General features: G+C 43.3%; 1 protein-coding gene and 1 non-coding gene across 2 annotated transcripts in view; both read right to left on the bottom strand.

Moving 5' to 3' along the window:
• The window catches only part of LOC135102230 (cyclin-dependent kinase 6-like), a 164,750-nt gene that overhangs the window by 1,106 nt on the left and 156,144 nt on the right, over nucleotides 1-7,500 (bottom strand). The gene's annotated exons all lie outside the window — the stretch shown is intronic.
• On the bottom strand, nucleotides 3,709-3,781 carry Trnav-cac (transfer RNA valine (anticodon CAC)). The gene has a single exon. It is a non-coding gene; the product is annotated as a tRNA-Val (tRNA).

Genomic DNA, 7,500 nt, shown 5'->3' on the forward strand with positions numbered 1-7,500 from the left:
AGAGAGAGAGGAAGCAGTGGAGGGAGGACGGACGGACGGACGGACGGACAGACAGACACAGACACACACACACACACACACACACACACACACACACACACACACACACACACACACACACACGGGAAATAACACCGATTACCTCCCATCGAAGCTTCCGTTAACAAAATTCACGAAAGAAGGACCACCACCACCACCACCACAAACCTTACTCCAAAACAAATGTTCAGAAAATGAAAAAAAAAAAAAAAAAAAAAAAAAATCCTACACATTCACAAATTTATAGATATTCGTCCATCCCCCAGAAAGAAAAGGGCGGGAAAGAAGAGCAGTAAGAGGAAAATAATAAGAAAAAGAGGAAAGAAACAGAACAGAAGGAAACAAACCGAAATGAAAAAGAAAGAAAAAAGATGAAGTAATAGTAACATCAGTACCATTAGTAGTAATAATAATAATAACAGCACCAGTAGTAGTAGTAGTAGTAGTAGTAGTAGTAGTAGTAGTAGCAACAGTAACACCAGTGAAAACTCGCCCCGTCACGTCACAACACAGGAAACAGAACACAGGTGAGGGAGCGCCCAAGGAAGGAGAGGAAGCGTTACGTAGGGCTCGCTCGTTACACAGGTAAGCTGAGGGTGGTGGTGGCTATCTCCCACTCCTCCCCTCCCTCCAGCACCCCACTCCCTCCCAGCACGCCGGACACCCCGACCACCCCCCCAACCAGCACCCGAGGCACTTCCTTCCTTATCGCCTCTGCATCTGTGACCACCTCAAGCCTCCAGCAGCACCCGGACCTTAATTACTTACGCTAATGAACGACATCCAATTACGAAGGTATGCTCGAAAATTCTTCCGCACAAGTAACTTTCTCTCTCTCTCTCTCTCTCTCTCTCTCTCTCTCTCTCTCTCTCTCTCTCTCTCTCTCTCTCTCTCTCTCTCTCTCTCTCTCTCCTTTCTCCATCTGTTTGTGAATGATGTTTACGTTTATGTTTACGTGTGTGTGTGTGTGTGTGTGTGTGTGATATGTGTTGTCGTAGTAGTTGTCGTAGTAATAGTAGTAGTAGTAGTAGTAGTAGTAGTAGTAGTAGTAGTAGTAGTAGTAGTAGTAGTAGCAGTAGTAGTAGTAGTAACGATAAAAGTATCAAAAAGTATCAGTAATAATAACAATAGTGTGTGTGTGTGTGTGTGTGTGTGTGTGTGTGTGTGTGTTAACTGATAACACGAGATTGACAGACAGACAGACATTAACGAGACTGCGGGAAATGAGGCGACAAAGACAGAGCGACTTTTCAGTATCGGCGGCACCTCTCAAATGAGAGAGAGAGAGAGAGAGAGAGAGAGAGAGAGAGAGAGAGAGAGAGAGAGAGAGAGAGAGAGAGAGAGAGAGAGAGAGAGAGAGAGAGAGAGAGAGAAATAAATGTACTTGGTTTTATCTAGACTACTTTAATTAACCTGAGAAAGTGAACACGAAAGAAAAGAAAGGAAAGGAAGTTAAGGGATGGGAAGGGAAGGGAAGGGAAGGGAAAGGACAAGTTTACAATAAATTAGTTTTGGTGTAAATTCATCTAAATCACAATAACTAACAGTTGTCGTATTGTCATTATCATTATTATTATTATTATTATTATTATTATTATTATTATTATTATTAAAGTATAGAACACAATTTTTACTCTGTTTCAAGTCTATATTTGTTTCTTTATTTACTCTAATTTCTCCTTGCTCTTTTTCGTCTTACAATTTTACCTCATTTGTCTTGTTTGTAACATTTTTTCTTATTTCTTGCCTTTTTTTTTATTTTAGTTCATTTTTATTATCCTTTTTTCCTGTTCTATATCTCAATCTCTAATATCTTTCCTTGACATGTGGATTGCTTTACTTATCTCCTTATCGTCTCTTATCACTGAATAACTTTCTTCTCTCTCCGTCTCAGGTGATAAGGGCTCAGGCGAGCCGCACGCCGCCTCTCTTTTATTCTCATGTGATAGGGACGTGGAGGCAGGCGGTGGCATGAGTGAGTGGATGGATGGATGAGTGGATAGGTGGATGGGTGGATGAACGAGTGAATAAATGGAAAGACAGATAAATTGGGCAATAATGTATTGTTAGATAAGTGAATCAGCGGATAAATGTATAGGTGAACAGATAAATAAATGAATGAATGGATGGCTGACCAGCTGACTAAATGAATGAACAAACTAAATGGAGTGAATAAATGAATAAAGGAAAAAGAAGAGCCGGTGACTGAATGGCTGACTGAATGAATGAATAACTACATGTATGAATGAGTGAATGAATGAATGGATGAATATAAATCAGAGAAGAACAGGACGTTTCACTGCTGATCTAATACTGTCAAACATTAAAGTACAAACTCAACTTAGCTTTCGTTATCTTTTCCCTCCCCTCCGACAAACACACACACACACACACACACACACACACACACACACACACACACACACACACATCCCTACACCCACTACCCACATCACTCCTACCCCAGCACAACACCCCCTATCTCCACCACCCACATCCCACCCAACACAACAACAGCCATTCATCACCGTCACCTTTCCACCTCCATTCCATCGCGGCCAGCAGGAAGCCACCCGGAGAGAGCGTTCGAGTATTCCATCCCTATAACAGATCATAAAGGTAGGCATCAGCGCCGCTCCCCTGCCGCTACCCTTCCACATCACGTCCCACTACATTAATTTCACGGCGCAGCTATCAGAGAGAGGCGTCGGCGGAGTGGAAGAGGCGTGGCAATGGCGGTAAGGCCCATATCCTAAAACGCTTTGCTCTCTCTCTCTCTCTCTTTTATCACGACTATTTTCAAAGGCCACAGAGATGATTAGCCGGGTTCTCAAGGGTGTTTCTCCCGTTAATAATGTGAAAATCTTGTTCATCTGTCACTAAAACCGTAAAAACACACTTAAAAACACGTGTAACTTCAACTATATAGAGCCTTTTGAATGTAGTGCGGCGCAGAAGTGTTTCAGAACATGGCCCCAAGACGGCAGAGTAGCGGCAGAAACTAAAAGAGACCGAGACCAATAGACCATCAGCGGAGGAATACACAATGGCTCGCGCTCCGGCCCAGCTCGTTAATCACCACCGGGGCAGAAGGGTTAGTTATTCCGGGGCGGGTATAGACACAAGGCCGCCCGCAGGAGTCCCCCGCGAGGCCGCCATGGTAAGGCATCGCTTTTAATGCCCTAATACCCTCCCTGCCGCACCGCCACGCCGCTGCCGCTAAGGGTTAGGCTTACGACCTTGCCTGATTGGGTCACGCGCCTGGGTACGACTGGTGGTGGTGGTGGTGGTAGTGGAATGAGGTTGAAAGTAAGGACAAAGGGTTCACTGGGAGGGAAGGAAGGAGGAAGAGGGAATGAAGGGATAGGAGGATAGGAAATGAGAATATAAGTGAAGAGGAGGAGGACTGGTATGAGATAAGGATATAAATAAAGGCAAGAATGAATAAAAAGGTGAAGGAAAGAATGAAGATGATAACAAGGGGGATGCAGAGATGGATGGGAGGCAACAAGAGAACTGATATGAAATGATGACAAAAATACGGAAAAAAAAAGATGAACAAGAGGATGGGAAGAAAGAAGACATGGAATATAACAAGGACGAGAATCTCTATTTTGTAACTCTTATACCTGCAGGCAAGAAAGTAAGGAAAATAAAGAAAAAAAATTATGTTCCCGCCCGGGATCGAACCGGGGACCTTGCGCGTGTGAGGCGCACGTGATAACCACTACACTACGGAAACTTGATAGCTCTGGCGACCTGGCACTAGTCCTGAGTCTCCTACTCATTACTGCTGCTGTTGTTATTCGTACTTTTATTGTTACTAATATTACTATTTTTATTACAACAACAACAACAACAACAACAACAACTACTACTACTACAACTACTACTACTGCTTCCTCTTCCCCTTCGTTCTCGTCGTCGTCCTCCTCCTCTTTCTCCTCCTCCTCCTCCTACTACTACTACTACTACTACTACTACTACTACTACTACTACTATTACTACTACTACTACTACTATTACCACATTTACCACTACAACAACAACAATAACAACAAGCCTCTCAACATTACTACCACACCAACTAATACTACTGTAACTATCTAAACTACTAACACTACTACTACTACTACTACTACTACTACTACTACAAATACAAATGGAGAAATCATAACTACATCTACATTACATAAACCTCATAACCATGAAGCTACAAAGGAGGAGGAGGAGGAGGAGGAGGAGGAGGAGGAGGAGGAGGAGGAGGAGGAGGAGGAGGGTGATAAGAGAAAGGGCAGAAGACCTCTCATGAATATCTACAAGGAAACAAACAAAAAACTAATGATGTAAATGACAAGGAAGAAATCAAATCACAACACGAGAGAGAGAGAGAGAGAGAGAGAGAGAGAGAGAGAGAGAGAGAGAGAGAGAGAGAGAGAGAGAGAGAATGTGAGAAAAAAAAATAATACAAAATGTGGCTGGTCAGCACGAACAGATCTCTCTCTCTCTCTCTCTCTCTCTCTCTCTCTCTCTCTCTCAACACTCAAACTCCCCTACACACTTTTCTTTGACCTTTAAGCAAACAGGGAGCGAGAGAGCGACCGGACGAGAGAGAGAGAGAGAGAGAGAGAGAGAGAGAGAGAGAGAGAGAGAGAGAGAGAGAGAGAGAGAGAGAGAGAGAGAGAGAGAGAGAGAGAGGTGGGCAAAGCGTGACTGGCCTCAAGAAGCTGGTCAGGAGTGAGTGTGGAAGCCAGTTAGCCATTATAGGGAGACTGCTGGAGAGAGAGAGAGAGAGAGAGAGAGAGAGAGAGAGAGAGAGAGAGAGAGAGAGAGAGAGAGAGAGAGAGAGAGAGAGAGAGAGAGAGAGAGAGAGAGAGAGAGAGAGAGGGTGATTGAGAGGAAAGGGAAGAGGAGAATACGAAGGAATAGTTATTAGCGATTTATAAAACAAGTTGAAAGAATGAATGAAGGAAGAGAAGGAGTAATGAAAACAAAGAAACAGTAAGGTAGAAGGAGAGACAAAGAGGGAAAAGGAGGATGAAGGAGAGAATAGATAAGGCAGGACGTGAAGGAGTGGGATAGAAAAAGATTTCCAAAGAAAGAAGGTTAGTAAAGGAACGACGGAAGGGAAGAAAGAGTAAAAAAAAATAGAAAGAAGAAAAGGGAAAGGAGAAGCAAATAGGAAGTAAAGAGAAGGAAAGGTGAAGCACACGAAGAAATAGAATTAATACCAACTGATAAAAAAAAAATTAAAGAAGGAATGAAGGAAGGGAAAGACAGATAGAAACACATTATATTAGGAACTTAAGAAAAGGAAAGAATGAGGAAGAAGGGAAGAAGGAAGGAAGATTAGTGGAGGGAGAGAGGGAGAAGCGTGCCAAGGGGAGGAGGAAATGAATGGATGTAGAGACGCGATGAAGGGGGAGTAGTGAAAGGGGGATTAAGGGGATTAAAGGGAAGGGAGATGATGGAAGGGAGGAAGAGAGATGACGAAAAAGTAAGGAGACAAGGAAGAAAGAAATGAAGGAAGATGAAAAAAAAATTAAGAAGGGAGAAATAAATAAAGATGAAGGGCGAAATAAGGAAGAAAAAGGAAATGGGATAGAAAGAAGGAAACGAGTAAGGAAAAAAATAAGAATAGAAGAAAAGGAACAAAATAAGAGAAAGAAAATTAGAAAGCTCTGTAATGGAAGGAAAGAAAAAAAGTAGGAATAACAAAAGAAGAAAACAAAGAAAAAAAAAGAGACGCAGAAGAAAAGAACAAAGAGGAACAACCAATGAAGAGAAAGGGAGAATTCATTTAAAGTAGGAATTGAAAGGGATACAATGATAGGACTTACACACACACACACACACACACACACACACACACACACACACACACACACACACACACACACACACACACACACACACGAATAAAAAAATCTCTCGCCAGGACGTAGATTAAAGAGGAGAAAGATAAAAAAAGATGGAGAATGACAAAGGTATTTTCTCCTCGGCCACTAGGCAAAACACACACACACACACACACACACACACACACACACACACACTCTCTCTCTCTCTCTCTCTCTCTCTCTCTCTCTCTCTCTCTCTCTCTCTCTCTCTCTCTCTCTCTCTCTCTCTCTCTCTTGAATATACCCATTCCTTAATTATCTATCCGTTTCCTCCTCTCTTTTCTTCTCCCCCATTTCATCACTTTCCTTCCCTTTACCACTTCTTCCTCATTCTTTCGTTTATGTATTTCCTCTTTCTCCTCCTTTTCACCTTTTTTTCTCTCTCCACTTTTCTCCACTTCCTCTTCTTCCTCTTTCCTCTCCTTTTTGGTCTTCCTTTTCTTCTTCTCTTTTCCTCCCTTTCCTCCTCTTCCCCATTCTCTTTACTTAAATCTTTTCATTCTCTCTACCTGTCCCATCTCTTCTTTTCCCTTCTTACCCTTCTTCCTGCTCCTCCAAACTGTCTTCCATCTTCCTCTTCCCGTCTCATCTTCCTCTTCCTCCTCCACACCTCATCTCCTGGCCTCCGATCTCATCCCTTCCCTTCCCTCCCCTTCCCATCCCCTCACCCTCCTTCATTCCAGCAGTCATCTCCCCTTACCTCCATCCCTTCACCCATATAATTCTTCCTCTCCCATTCCCCTCCCATCCCTCCACACCTCTCTCTCTCTCTCTCTCTCTCACCCCTTCACCCGCTCCACCTCTTCCCTTCCTTTCACCTTTTATCTTTACCTAAGACAAGTTAATTACACAGTTTAAATACCTGAATAATCTACCTGTACTCTCCCTCTCCCTCTCCCTTCATTGCTGCCTTAATGATCACCAGGTAAGAGAGAGGGAGAGGGAGAGGGAGAGGGAGGCAGAGGGAGAGAGGAAGAGGCTGACAATACAAGGGAGATAAAAAGTCTTACATTAAGTGGACATTCCTTGGCGACAGAGAGAGAGAGAGAGAGAGAGAGAGAGAGAGAGAGAGAGAGAGAGAGAGAGAGAGAGAGAGAGAGAGAGAGAGAGAGAGAGAGAGAGAGAGAGAGAGAGAGAGAGAGAGAGAGAGAGGCTACCTTACATCTGATAAAGGAAATTAATGTATCGAGATAACGAGAGAGAGAGAGAGAGAGAGAGAGAGAGAGAGAGAGAGAGAGAGAGAGAGAGAGAGAGAGAGAGAGAGAGAGAGAGAGAGAGAGAGAGAGAGAGAGAGAGTACATGAAAACGTACTAAACACCGTAAAAATTTTCTTTACCAAATCACACGAGATAGAGAGACAGAGAGAGAGAGAGAGAGAGAGAGAGAGAGAGAGAGAGAGAGAGAGAGAGAGAGAGAGAGAGAGAGAGAGAGAGAGAGAGAGAGAGAGAGAGAGAGAGGATCCTCTTCATGAAAAAATCAAGAGCTTGGGTGGTCACTCTCTCTCTCTCTCTCTCTCTCTCTCTCTCTCTCTCTCTCTCTCTCTCTCTCTCTCTCTCTCTCT

The sequence above is a fragment of the Scylla paramamosain genome, chromosome 7 (assembly GCF_035594125.1).
Source record: "Scylla paramamosain isolate STU-SP2022 chromosome 7, ASM3559412v1, whole genome shotgun sequence".
Taxonomy (NCBI): Eukaryota; Metazoa; Arthropoda; class Malacostraca; order Decapoda; family Portunidae; genus Scylla; species Scylla paramamosain.